At 39.5% G+C, this 15,692-nt stretch overlaps 1 protein-coding gene across 1 annotated transcript in view; it reads right to left on the reverse strand.

Annotated features, from left to right (window-relative positions):
* The window catches only part of LOC137522011 (serine/threonine-protein phosphatase 2A 65 kDa regulatory subunit A alpha isoform), a 348,262-nt gene that overhangs the window by 213,053 nt on the left and 119,517 nt on the right, over window positions 1-15,692 (reverse strand). The window lies entirely within an intron of this gene.

A 15,692-nucleotide genomic window follows, 5' to 3' on the forward strand; every position in this document is an offset into this window, starting at 1 on the left:
GGTAGGATTAGAGTGTGAGCTCCTCTGAGGACAGTCAGTGACATGACTATGTACTCTGTAATGTGCTGGAGGAGATGTCAGTGCTATATAAATACATAATAATATGGTAGGGCATTACACTATGACTATGGTAGGATTAGATTGTGAGCTCCTCTGAGGACAGTCAGTCAGTGACATGACTATGTACTCTGTAATGTGCTGCAGAAGATGTTAGTGCTATATAAATACATAATAATAATATGGTAGGACATTAGACTATGGCTATGGTAGGATTAGATTGTGAGCTCCTCTGAGGACAGTCAGTGACAGGACTATGTACTCTGTAATGTGCTGCAGGAGATGTCAGTGCTATATAAATACATAATAATAATATGGTATGACATTAGACTGACTATGGTAGGATTAGATTGTGAGCTCCTCTGAGGACAGTCAGTGACATGACTATGTACTCTGTAATGTGCTGCAGAAGATGCCAGTGCTATATAAATACATAATAATAATATGGTAAGACATTAGACTGTGACTATGGTAGGATTAGAGTGTGAGCTCCTCTGAGGACAGTCAGTGACATGACTATGTACTCTGTAATGTGCTGCAGGAGATGTCAGTGCTTTATAAATACATAATAATAATATGGTAGGACATTACACTATGACTATGGTAGGATTAGAGTGTGAGCTCCTCTGAGGACAGTCAGTGACATGACTATGTACTCTGTAATGTGCTGCAGAAGATGTCAGTGCTATATAAATACATAATAATAATATGGTAGGACATTAGGCTATGACTATGGTAGGATTAGAGTGTGAGCTCCTCTGAGGACAGTCAGTGACATGACTATGTACTCTGTAATGTGCTGCAGGAGATGTCAGTGCTATATAAATACATAATAATAATATGGTAGGACATTATACTATGGCTATGGTAGGATTAGAGTGTGAGCTCCTCTGAGGACAGTCAGTGACATGACTATGTACTCTGTAATGTGCTGCAGAAGATGTCAGTGCTATATAAATACATAATAATAATATGGTAGGACATTAGACTATGACTATGGTAGGATTAGAGTGTGAGCTCCTCTGAGGACAGTCAGTGACATGACTATGTACTCTGTAATGTGCTGCAGGAGATGTCAGTGCTATATAAATACATAATAATAATATGGTAGGACATTAGACTATGACTATGGTAGGATTAGAGTGTGAGCTCCTCTGAGGACAGTCAGTGACATGACTATGTACTCTGTAATGTGCTGCAGGAGATGTCAGTGCTATATAAATACATAATAATAATATGGTAGGACATTAGACTATGACTATGGTAGGATTAGAGTGTGAGCTCCTCTGAGGACAGTCAGTGACATGACTATGTACTCTGTAATGTGCTGCAGGAGATGTCAGTGCTATATAAATACATAATAATAATATGGTAGGACATTAGACTGTGACTATGGTAGGATTAGAGTGTGAGCTCCTCTGAGGACAGTCAGTGACATGACTATGTACTCTGTAATGTGCTGCAGGAGATGTCAGTGCTATATAAATACATAATAATAATATGGTAGGACATTAGACTGTGACTATGGTAGGATTAGAGTGTGAGCTCCTCTGAGGACAGTCAGTGACATGACTATGTACTCTGTAATGTGCTGCAGGAGATGTCAGTGCTATATAAATACATAATAATAATATGGTAGGACATTAGACTGTGACTATGGTAGGATTAGAGTGTGAGCTCCTCTGAGGACAGTCAGTGACATGACTATGTACTCTGTAATGTGCTGCAGAAGATGTCAGTGCTATATAAATACATAATAATAATATGGTAGGACATTAGGCTATGACTATGGTAGGATTAGAGTGTGAGCTCCTCTGAGGACAGTCAGTGACATGACTATGTACTCTGTAATGTGCTGCAGGAGATGTCAGTGCTATATAAATACATAATAATAATATGGTAGGACATTATACTATGGCTATGGTAGGATTAGAGTGTGAGCTCCTCTGAGGACAGTCAGTGACATGACTATGTACTCTGTAATGTGCTGCAGAAGATGTCAGTGCTATATAAATACATAATAATAATATGGTAGGACATTAGACTATGACTATGGTAGGATTAGAGTGTGAGCTCCTCTGAGGACAGTCAGTGACATGACTATGTACTCTGTAATGTGCTGCAGGAGATGTCAGTGCTATATAAATACATAATAATAATATGGTAGGACATTAGACTGTGACTATGGTAGGATTAGAGTGTGAGCTCCTCTGAGGACAGTCAGTGACATGACTATGTACTCTGTAATGTGCTGCAGGAGATGTCAGTGCTATATAAATACATAATAATAATAATATGGTAGGACATTAGACTGTGACTATGGTAGGATTAGAGTGTGAGCTCCTCTGAGGACAGTCAGTGACATGACTATGTACTCTGTAATGTGCTGCAGGAGATGTCAGTGCTATATAAATACATAATAATAATATGGTAGGACATTAGACTGTGACTATGGTAGGATTAGAGTGTGAGCTCCTCTGAGGACAGTCAGTGACATGACTATGTACTCTGTAATGTGCTGCAGGAGATGTCAGTGCTATATAAATACATAATAATAATATGGTAGGACATTAGACTATGACTATGGTAGGATTAGAGTGTGAGCTCCTCTGAGGACAGTCAGTGACATGACTATGTACTCTGTAATGTGCTGCAGGAGATGTCAGTGCTATATAAATACATAATAATAATATGGTAGGACATTAGACTGTGACTATGGTAGGATTAGAGTGTGAGCTCCTCTGAGGACAGTCAGTGACATGACTATGTACTCTGTAATGTGCTGCAGGAGATGTCAGTGCTATATAAATACATAATAATAATATGGTAGGACATTAGACTGTGACTATGGTAGGATTAGAGTGTGAGCTCCTCTGAGGACAGTCAGTGACATGACTATGTACTCTGTAATGTGCTGCAGGAGATGTCAGTGCTATATAAATACATAATAATAATATGGTAGGACATTAGACTGTGACTATGGTAGGATTAGAGTGTGAGCTCCTCTGAGGACAGTCAGTGACATGACTATGTACTCTGTAATGTGCTGCAGAAGATGTCAGTGCTATATAAATACATAATAATAATATGGTAGGACATTAGGCTATGACTATGGTAGGATTAGAGTGTGAGCTCCTCTGAGGACAGTCAGTGACATGACTATGTACTCTGTAATGTGCTGCAGGAGATGTCAGTGCTATATAAATACATAATAATAATATGGTAGGACATTATACTATGGCTATGGTAGGATTAGAGTGTGAGCTCCTCTGAGGACAGTCAGTGACATGACTATGTACTCTGTAATGTGCTGCAGAAGATGTCAGTGCTATATAAATACATAATAATAATATGGTAGGACATTAGACTATGACTATGGTAGGATTAGAGTGTGAGCTCCTCTGAGGACAGTCAGTGACATGACTATGTACTCTGTAATGTGCTGCAGGAGATGTCAGTGCTATATAAATACATAATAATAATATGGTAGGACATTAGACTGTGACTATGGTAGGATTAGAGTGTGAGCTCCTCTGAGGACAGTCAGTGACATGACTATGTACTCTGTAATGTGCTGCAGGAGATGTCAGTGCTATATAAATACATAATAATAATAATATGGTAGGACATTAGACTGTGACTATGGTAGGATTAGAGTGTGAGCTCCTCTGAGGACAGTCAGTGACATGACTATGTACTCTGTAATGTGCTGCAGGAGATGTCAGTGCTATATAAATACATAATAATAATATGGTAGGACATTATACTATGGCTATGGTAGGATTAGAGTGTGAGCTCCTCTGAGGACAGTCAGTGACATGACTATGTACTCTGTAATGTGCTGCAGAAGATGTCAGTGCTATATAAATACATAATAATAATATGGTAGGACATTAGACTATGACTATGGTAGGATTAGAGTGTGAGCTCCTCTGAAGACAGTCAGTGACATGACTATGTACTCTGTAATGTGCTGCAGGAGATGTCAGTGCTATATAAATACATAATAATAATATGGTAGGACATTAGACTGTGACTATGGTAGGATTAGAGTGTGAGCTCCTCTGAGGACAGTCAGTGTCATGACTATGTACTCTGTAATGTGCTGCAGGAGATGTCAGTGCTATATAAATACATAATAATAATATGGTAGGACATTAGACTGTGACTATGGTAGGATTAGAGTGTGAGCTCCTCTGAGGACAGTCAGTGACATGACTATGTACTCTGTAATGTGCTGCAGGAGATGTCAGTGCTATATAAATACATAATAATAATATGGTAGGACATTATACTATGGCTATGGTAGGATTAGAGTGTGAGCTCCTCTGAGGACAGTCAGTGACATGACTATGTACTCTGTAATGTGCTGCAGGAGATGTCAGTGCTATATAAATACATAATAATAATAATATGGTAGGACATTAGACTATGACTATGGTAGGATTAGAGTGTGAGCTCCTCTGAGGACAGTCAGTGACATGACTATGTACTCTGTAATGTGCTGCAGGAGAGGTCAGTGCTATATAAATACATAATAATAATATGGTAGGACATTAGACTATGACTATGGTAGGATTAGAGTGTGAGCTCCTCTGAGGACAGTCAGTGACATGACTATGTACTCTGTAATGTGCTGCAGGAGAGGTCAGTGCTATATAAATACATAATAATAATATGGTAGGACATTAGACTGTGACTATGGTAGGATTAGAGTGTGAGCTCCTCTGAGGACAGTCAGTGACATGACTATGTACTCTGTAATGTGCTGCAGAAGATGTCAGTGCTATATAAATACATAATAATAATATGGTAGGACATTAGGCTATGACTATGGTAGGATTAGAGTGTGAGCTCCTCTGAGGACAGTCAGTGACATGACTATGTACTCTGTAATGTGCTGCAGGAGATGTCAGTGCTATATAAATACATAATAATAATATGGTAGGACATTATACTATGGCTATGGTAGGATTAGAGTGTGAGCTCCTCTGAGGACAGTCAGTGACATGACTATGTACTCTGTAATGTGCTGCAGAAGATGTCAGTGCTATATAAATACATAATAATAATATGGTAGGACATTAGACTATGACTATGGTAGGATTAGAGTGTGAGCTCCTCTGAGGACAGTCAGTGACATGACTATGTACTCTGTAATGTGCTGCAGGAGATGTCAGTGCTATATAAATACATAATAATAATATGGTAGGACATTAGACTGTGACTATGGTAGGATTAGAGTGTGAGCTCCTCTGAGGACAGTCAGTGACATGACTATGTACTCTGTAATGTGCTGCAGGAGATGTCAGTGCTATATAAATACATAATAATAATATGGTAGGACATTAGACTGTGACTATGGTAGGATTAGAGTGTGAGCTCCTCTGAGGACAGTCAGTGACATGACTATGTACTCTGTAATGTGCTGCAGGAGATGTCAGTGCTATATAAATACATAATAATAATATGGTAGGACATTATACTATGGCTATGGTAGGATTAGAGTGTGAGCTCCTCTGAGGACAGTCAGTGACATGACTATGTACTCTGTAATGTGCTGCAGAAGATGTCAGTGCTATATAAATACATAATAATAATATGGTAGGACATTAGACTATGACTATGGTAGGATTAGAGTGTGAGCTCCTCTGAAGACAGTCAGTGACATGACTATGTACTCTGTAATGTGCTGCAGGAGATGTCAGTGCTATATAAATACATAATAATAATATGGTAGGACATTAGACTGTGACTATGGTAGGATTAGAGTGTGAGCTCCTCTGAGGACAGTCAGTGTCATGACTATGTACTCTGTAATGTGCTGCAGGAGATGTCAGTGCTATATAAATACATAATAATAATATGGTAGGACATTAGACTGTGACTATGGTAGGATTAGAGTGTGAGCTCCTCTGAGGACAGTCAGTGACATGACTATGTACTCTGTAATGTGCTGCAGGAGATGTCAGTGCTATATAAATACATAATAATAATATGGTAGGACATTATACTATGGCTATGGTAGGATTAGAGTGTGAGCTCCTCTGAGGACAGTCAGTGACATGACTATGTACTCTGTAATGTGCTGCAGGAGATGTCAGTGCTATATAAATACATAATAATAATAATATGGTAGGACATTAGACTATGACTATGGTAGGATTAGAGTGTGAGCTCCTCTGAGGACAGTCAGTGACATGACTATGTACTCTGTAATGTGCTGCAGGAGAGGTCAGTGCTATATAAATACATAATAATAATATGGTAGGACATTAGACTATGACTATGGTAGGATTAGAGTGTGAGCTCCTCTGAGGACAGTCAGTGACATGACTATGTACTCTGTAATGTGCTGCAGGAGAGGTCAGTGCTATATAAATACATAATAATAATATGGTAGGACATTAGACTATGACTATGGTAGGATTAGAGTGTGAGCTCCTCTGAGGACAATCAGTGACATGACTATGTACTCTGTAATGTGCTGCAGAAGATGTCAGTGCTATATAAATACATAATAATAATAATATGGTAGGACATTAGACTATGACTATGGTAGGATTAGAGTGTGAGCTCCTCTGAGGACAGTCAGTGACATGACTATGTACTCTGTAATGTGCTGCAGGAGATGTCAGTGCTATATAAATACATAATAATAATAATATGGTAGGACATTAGACTATGACTATGGTAGGATTAGAGTGTGAGCTCCTCTGAGGACAGTCAGTGACATGACTATGTACTCTGTAATGTGCTGCAGGAGAGGTCAGTGCTATATAAATACATAATAATAATATGGTAGGACATTAGACTATGACTATGGTAGGATTAGAGTGTGAGCTCCTCTGAGGACAGTCAGTGACATGACTATGTACTCTGTAATGTGCTGCAGGAGATGTCAGTGCTATATAAATACATAATAATAATAATATGGTAGGACATTAGACTATGACTATGGTAGGATTAGAGTGTGAGCTCCTCTGAGGACAGTCAGTGACATGACTATGTACTCTGTAATGTGCTGCAGGAGATGTCAGTGCTATATAAATACATAATAATAATAATATGGTAGGACATTAGACTATGACTATGGTAGGATTAGAGTGTGAGCTCCTCTGAGGACAGTCAGTGACATGACTATGTACTCTGTAATGTGCTGCAGGAGAGGTCAGTGCTATATAAATACATAATAATAATATGGTAGGACATTAGACTATGACTATGGTAGGATTAGAGTGTGAGCTCCTCTGAGGACAGTCAGTGACATGACTATGTACTCTGTAATGTGCTGCAGAGGATGTCAGTGCTATATAAATACATAATAATAATAATATGGTAGGACATTAGACTATGACTATGGTAGGATTAGAGTGTGAGCTCCTCTGAGGACAGTCAGTGACATGACTATGTACTCTGTAATGTGCTGCAGAGGATGTCAGTGCTATATAAATACATAATAATAATAATATGGTAGGACATTAGACTATGACTATGGTAGGATTAGAGTGTGAGCTCCTCTGAGGACAGTCAGTGACATGGCTATGTACTCTGTAATGTGCTGCAGAGGATGTCAGTGCTATATAAATACATAATAATAATAATATGGTAGGACATTAGACTATGACTATGGTAGGATTAGAGTGTGAGCTCCTCTGAGGACAGTCAGTGACATGACTATGTACTCTGTAATGTGCTGCAGGAGAGGTCAGTGCTATATAAATACATAATAATAATATGGTAGGACATTAGACTATGACTATGGTAGGATTAGAGTGTGAGCTCCTCTGAGGACAGTCAGTGACATGACTATGTACTCTGTAATGTGCTGCAGAGGATGTCAGTGCTATATAAATACATAATAATAATAATATGGTAGGACATTAGACTATGACTATGGTAGGATTAGAGTGTGAGCTCCTCTGAGGACAGTCAGTGACATGACTATGTACTCTGTAATGTGCTGCAGAGGATGTCAGTGCTATATAAATACATAATAATAATAATATGGTAGGACATTAGACTATGACTATGGTAGGATTAGAGTGTGAGCTCCTCTGAGGACAGTCAGTGACATGGCTATGTACTCTGTAATGTGCTGCAGAGGATGTCAGTGCTATATAAATACATAATAATAATAATATGGTAGGACATTAGACTATGACTATGGTAGGATTAGAGTGTGAGCTCCTCTGAGGACAGTCAGTGACATGACTATGTACTCTGTAATGTGCTGCAGAGGATGTCAGTGCTATATAAATACATAATAATAATAATATGGTAGGACATTAGACTATGACTATGGTAGGATTAGAGTGTGAGCTCCTCTGAGGACAGTCAGTGACATGACTATGTACTCTGTAATGTGCTGCAGAAGATGTCAGTGCTATATAAATACATAATAATAATATGGTTGGACATTAGACTGTGACTATGGTAGGATTAGAGTGTGAGCTCCTCTGAGGACAGTCAGTGACATGACTATGTACTCTGTAATGTGCTGCAGGAGATGTCAGTGCCATATAAATACATAATAATATGGTAGGACATTAGAGTATGACTATGGTAGGATTAGAGTGTGAGCTCCTCTGAGGACAGTCAGTGACATGACTATGTACTCTGTAATGTGCTGCAGAAGATGTCAGTGCTATATAAATACATAATAATAATATGGTAGGACATTAGACTATGAGTATGGTAGGATTAGAGTGTGAGCTCCTCTGAGGACAGTCAGTGACATGACTATGTACGCTGTAATGTGCTGCAGGAGATGTCAGTGCTATATAAATACATAATAATATGGTAGGGCATTACACTATGACTATGGTAGGATTAGATTGTGAGCTCCTCTGAGGACAGTCAGTGACATGACTATGTACTCTGTAATGTGTTGCAGGAGATGTCAGTGCTATATAAATACATAATAATAATATGGTAGGACATTAGACTATGACTATGGTAGGATTAGATTGTGAGCTCCTCTGAGGACAGTCAGTGACATGACTATGTACTCTGTAATGTGCTGCAGGAGATGTCAGTGCTATATAAATACATAATAATAATATGGTAGGACATTACACTGTGACTATGGTAGGATTAGAGTGTGAGCTTCTCTGAGGACAGTCAGTGACATGACTATGTACTCTGTAATGTGCTGCAGGAGATGTCAGTGCTATATAAATACATAATAATAATATGGTAGGACATTACACTATGACTATGGTAGGATTAGAGTGTGAGCTCCTCTGAGGACAGTCAGTGACATGACTATGTACTCTGTAATGTGCTGCAGAAGATGTCAGTGCTATATAAATACATAATAATAATATGGTAGGACATTACACTATGACTATGGTAGGATTAGAGTGTGAGCTCCTCTGAGGACAGTCAGTGACAGGACTATGTACTCTGTAATGTGCTGCAGAAGATGTCAGTGCTATATAAATACATAATAATAATATGGTAGGACATTACACTATGACTATGGTAGGATTAGAGTGTGAGCTCCTCTGAGGACAGTCAGTGACATGACTATGTACTCTGTAATGTGCTGCAGGAGATGTCAGTGCTATATAAATACATAATAATAATATGGTAGGACATTACACTATGACTATGGTAGGATTAGAGTGTGAGCTCCTCTGAGGACAGTCAGTGACATGACTATGTACTCTGTAATGTGCTGCAGGAGATGTCAGTGCTATATAAATACATAATAATAATATGGTAGGGCATTACACTATGACTATGGTAGGATTAGAGTGTGAGCTCCTCTGAGGACAGTCAGTGACATGACTATGTACTCTGTAATGTGCTGCAGGAGATGTCAGTGCTATATAAATACATAATAATAATATGGTAGGACATTACACTATGACTATGGTAGGATTAGAGTGTGAGCTCCTCTGAGGACAGTCAGTGACATGACTATGTACTCTGTAATGTGCTGCAGAAGATGTCAGTGCTATATAAATACATAATAATAATATGGTAGGACATTAGACTATGGCTATGGTAGGATTAGAGTTTGAGCTCCTCTGAGGACAGTCAGTGACATGACTATGTACTCTGTAATGTGCTGCAGGAGATGTCAGTGCTATATAAATACATAATAATATGGTAGGACATTAGACGGTGACTATGGTGGGATTAGACTGTGAGCTCCTCTGAGGACAGTCGGTGACATGACTATGTACTCTGTACAGTGCTGCAGAAGATGTCAGTGCTATATAAATACATAATAATAATATGGTAGGACATTACACTATGACTATGGTAGAATTAGAGTGTGAGCTCCTCTGAGGACAGTCAGTGACATGACTATGTACTCTGTAATGTGCTGCAGAAGATGTCAGTGCTATATAAATACATAACAATATTATGGTAGGACATTAGACTATGACTATGGTAGGATTAGATTGTGAGCTCCTCTGAGGACAGTCAGTGACATGACTATGTACTCTGTAATGTGTTGCAGAAGATGTCAGTGCTATATAAATACATAATAATATGGTAGGGCATTACACTATGACTATGGTAGGATTAGAGTGGGAGCTCCTCTGGGGACAGTCAGTGACATGACTATGTACTCTGTAATGTGCTGCAGAAGATGTCAGTGCTATATAAATACATAATAATAATATGGTAGGACATTACACTATGACTATGGTAGGATTAGAGTGTGAGCTCCTCTGGGGACAGTCAGTGACATGACTATGTACCCTGTACAGTGCTGCAGAAGATGTCAGTGCTATATAAATACATAATAATAATATGGTAGGACATTACACTATGACTATGGTAGGATTAGAGTGTGAGCTCCTCTGAGGACAGTCAGTGACATGACTATGTACTCTGTAATGTGCTGCAGAAGATGTCAGTGCTATATAAATACATAATAATAATATGGTAGGGCATTACACTATGACTATGGTAGGATTAGAGTGTGAGCTCCTCTGAGGACAGTCAGTGACATGACTATGTACTCTGTAATGTGCTGCAGAAGATGTCAGTGCTATATAAATACATAATAATAATATGGTAGGACATTAGACTATGACTATGGTAGGATTAGAGTGTGAGCTCCTCTGAGGACAGTCAGTGACATGACTATGTACTCTGTAATGTGCTGCAGAAGATGTCAGTGCTATATAAATACATAATAATAATATGGTAGGCATTACACTGACTATGGTAGGATTAGAGTGTGAGCTCCTCTGAGGACAGTCAGTGACATGACTATGTACTCTGTAATGTGCTGCAGAAGATGTCAGTGCTATATAAATACATAATAATAATATGGTAGGCATTACACTGACTATGGTAGGATTAGAGTGTGAGCTCCTCTGAGGACAGTCAGTGACATGACTATGCACTCTGTACAGTGCTGCAGGAGATGTCAGTGCTATATAAATACATAATAATAACATGGTAGGGCATTACACTATGACGGGATTAGACTGTGAGCTCCTCTGAGGACAGTCAGTGACATGGCTATGTACTCTGTAATGTGCTGCAGAAGATGTCAGTGCTATATAAACACATAATAATAATATGGTAGGACATTAGGCTATGACTATGGTAGGATTAGAGTGTGAGCTCCTCTGAGGACAGTCAGTGACATGACTGTGTACTCTGTAATGTGCTGCAGAAGATGTCAGTGCTATATAAATACATAATAATAATATGGTAGGACATTAGACTATGACTATGGTAGGATTAGACTGAGCTCCTCTGAGGACAGTCAGTGACATGGCTATGTACTCTGTACAGTGCTGCAGGAGATGTCAGTGCTATATAAATACATAATAATAATATGGTAGGACATTAGACTATGACTATGGTAGGATTAGACTGTGAGCTCCTTTGAGGACAGTCAGTGACATGACTATGTACTCTGTACAGTGCTGCAGGAGATGTCAGTGCTATATAAATACATAATAATAATATGGTAGGACATTAGACTATGACTATGGTAGGATTAGAGTGTGAGCACATCTGAGGACAGTCAGTGACATGACTATGTACTTTGTAATGTGCTGCAGAAGATGTCAGTGCTATATAAATACATAATAATAATATGGTAGGACATTAGACTATGACTATGGTAGGATTAGAGTGTGAGCTCCTCTGAGGACAGTCAGTGACATGACTATGTACTCTGTAATGTGCTGCAGGAGAGGTCAGTGCTATATAAATACATAATAATAATATGGTAGGACATTAGACTATGGCTATGGTAGGATTAGAGTGTGAGCTTCCTGAGGACAGTCAGTGACATGACTATGTACTCTGTACAGTGTTGCAGGAGATGTCAGTGCTATATAAATACATAATAATAATATGGTAGGACATTACACTATGACTATGGTAGGATTAGAGTGTGAGCTCCTCTGAGGACAGTCAGTGACATGACTATGTACTCTGTAATGTGCTGCAGAAGATGTCAGTGCTATATAAATACATAATAATAATAATTATAATACTTCAGTTTGGATGCCTTCAGTGTGAATCTACAATGTTCATAGTCATGGAAATAAAGAAAACTCTTTGAATGAGAAGGTGTGTCTAAACTTTTGGTCTGTACTGTAACTTGGTATCACAATTCAAACCATACAGCTCTGTCCTCAGACTGGACGTTATAGTAGTAGCTACTAACATCACCAAAATCCACTCTGGTCAACACAGGTATGGAATATAATCCTCAGCGCTGAGTATCCAGTCATTCAATGGTGATAGCTACAGTCACCCCGTGCTCCAACAGACAGACAGGCCACCGTCACCACATGAAGGAGTCAAATCACCATTACTCGGTAATAAAACACACTGACATTTATTACACTCCAAGCATAAAAACAACAACAACAAGGTGCTGACAATGAGGGCCCTTATCACACGGGGCCCATCAGTAAATTACAGCATATAATGCACATCCAGTTGTAGAGTATTGCCCAGTCTCCAGGAGCAGATGGAGAATGAGCTTAGGGCAAACAATTTATAGATATGATCACTTACCTACCTAAGGATGACTGGATATTCAGCACTGAGGTCTATATTGCATAACTTGTTATCAACCAGTATTCCTAGGTCCTTCTCCAAGTCTGATGTTCCCAGCTGTACGCCATTTATTGTATATGATCAGCTACTATTGCTACGTCCAAGGTGCATTTACATTTATCAACACTAAATGTCATCTGCCCAAATGCCCATGTTGTCAAGGTCCTGTTGTAATAGGTCACCATCAGTGTCAGTGTTGATAAAACTGCATAATTTTGTATCCGCAAAGATGGCTACACTACTCTGTATTCCATCTACTACATCATTAATAAATACATTGAAAAGAATAGGACCAAATACTAAACCCTGTGGTACCCCACTGATAACAGTTTCCCATTTTGAGTATGTTCCGTTTACCACCACTCTTTGCCTTCTATCCCTTAACCAGTTCTCTATCCACAGCCACACATTTTCTCCTAGCCCCTGTATCCTCAGCTTCTGCACCAGGCTATTGTGGGGAACAGCCTCAAATGCCTTAGCAAAGTCCAAGTGCACTGCATTTATAGCTTTCCCAAGATCTACATATACATACACACACACGCATGCATGCACGCACACACACGCACACGCATACATACCTACATACATACACATATACATACACACGCGCGCACGCGTATACATACATACCTACATACATACATACATATACATACACAAACACGCATTCATACCTACATACATACATACACACATATACATACACACACACGCATGCATGCACACGCACGCACGCACGCACGCACGCATGCATACATACATACACACATATACATACACACGCACGCATGCATGCACACACACACACACGCGCGCGCACGCGTATACATACATACCTACATACATACATACATATACATACACAAACACGCATTCATACCTACATACATACACACATATACATACACACACACGCATGCATGCACACACACACACACACACACACACACACACGCATGCATGCATGCATGCATGCATACATACATACACACACATGCATATACACACACACACCTACATACATACACACATATACACACACACACCTACATACATACACACATATACATACACACGCATGCATGCATACACACACACACACACACACACACACACACGCACGCATGCATACATACATACATACATACACACACACACACACATGCATATACACACACACCTACATACATACACACATATACATATACACACACACACACACACGCATATACACACACACCTACATACATACACACATATACATACACACACACACACACACACACACACACACATATACACACACACCTACATACATACACACGCATGCATACATACCTACATACATACCTACATACCTACATACATACATACATACACACATGCATACATACACAAACACGCATACATACCTACATACATACACACATATACATACATACCTACATACATACACACATATACATACACACACACACACACACACACACACACACACACACACACACATGCATACCTACACACCACATACAGGGAGTGCAGAATTATTAGGCAAATGAGTATTTTGACCACATCATCCTCTTTATGCATGTTGTCTTACTCCAAGCTGTAGAGGCTCGAAAGCCTACTACCAATTAAGCATATTAGGTGATGTGCATCTCTGTAATGAGAAGGGGTGTGGTCTAATGACATCAACACCCTATATCAGGTGTGCATAATTATTAGGCAACTTCCTTTCCTTTGGCAAAATGGGTCAAAAGAAGGACTTGACTGGCTCAGAAAAGTAAAAAATAGTGAGATATCTTGCAGAGGGATGCAGCACTCTTAAAATTGCAAAGCTTCTGAAGCGTGATCATCGAACAATCAAGCGTTTCATTCAAAATAGTCAACAGGGTCGCAAGAAGCGTGTGGAAAAGCCAAGGCGCAAAATAACTGCCCATGAACTGAGAAAAGTCAAGCGTGCAGCTGCCAAGATGCCACTTGCCACCAGTTTGGCCATATTTCAGAGCTGCAACATCACTGGAGTGCCCATAAGCAATACTCAGAGACATGGCCAAGGTAAGAAAGGCTGAAAGACGACCACCACTGAACAAGACACATAAGCTGAAACGTCAAGACTGGGCCAAGAAATATCTCAAGACTGATTTTTCTAAGGTTTTATGGACTGATGAAATGAGAGTGAGTCTTGATGGGCCAGATGGATGGGCCCGTGGCTGGATTGATAAAGGGCAGAGAGCTCCAGTCCGACTCAGGCACCAGCAAGGTGGAGGTGGAGTACTGGTTTGGGCTGGTATCAAAGATGAGCTTGTGGGGCCTTTTCAGGTTGAGGATGGAGTCAAGCTCAACTCCCAGTCCTACAGCCAGTTTCTGGAAGACACCTTCTTCAAGCAGTGGTACAGGAAGAAGTCTGCATCCTTCAAGAAAAACATGATTTTCATGCAGGACAATGCTCCATCACTCGCGTCCAAGTACTCCACAGCGTGGCTGGCAAGAAAGGGTATAAAAGAAGAAAAACTAATGACATGGCCTCCTTGTTCACCAGATCTGAACCCCATTGAGAACCTGTGGTCCATCATAAA

The sequence above is a fragment of the Hyperolius riggenbachi genome, chromosome 6 (genome assembly GCF_040937935.1).
Source record: "Hyperolius riggenbachi isolate aHypRig1 chromosome 6, aHypRig1.pri, whole genome shotgun sequence".
NCBI classification, from domain to species: domain Eukaryota; kingdom Metazoa; phylum Chordata; class Amphibia; order Anura; family Hyperoliidae; genus Hyperolius; species Hyperolius riggenbachi.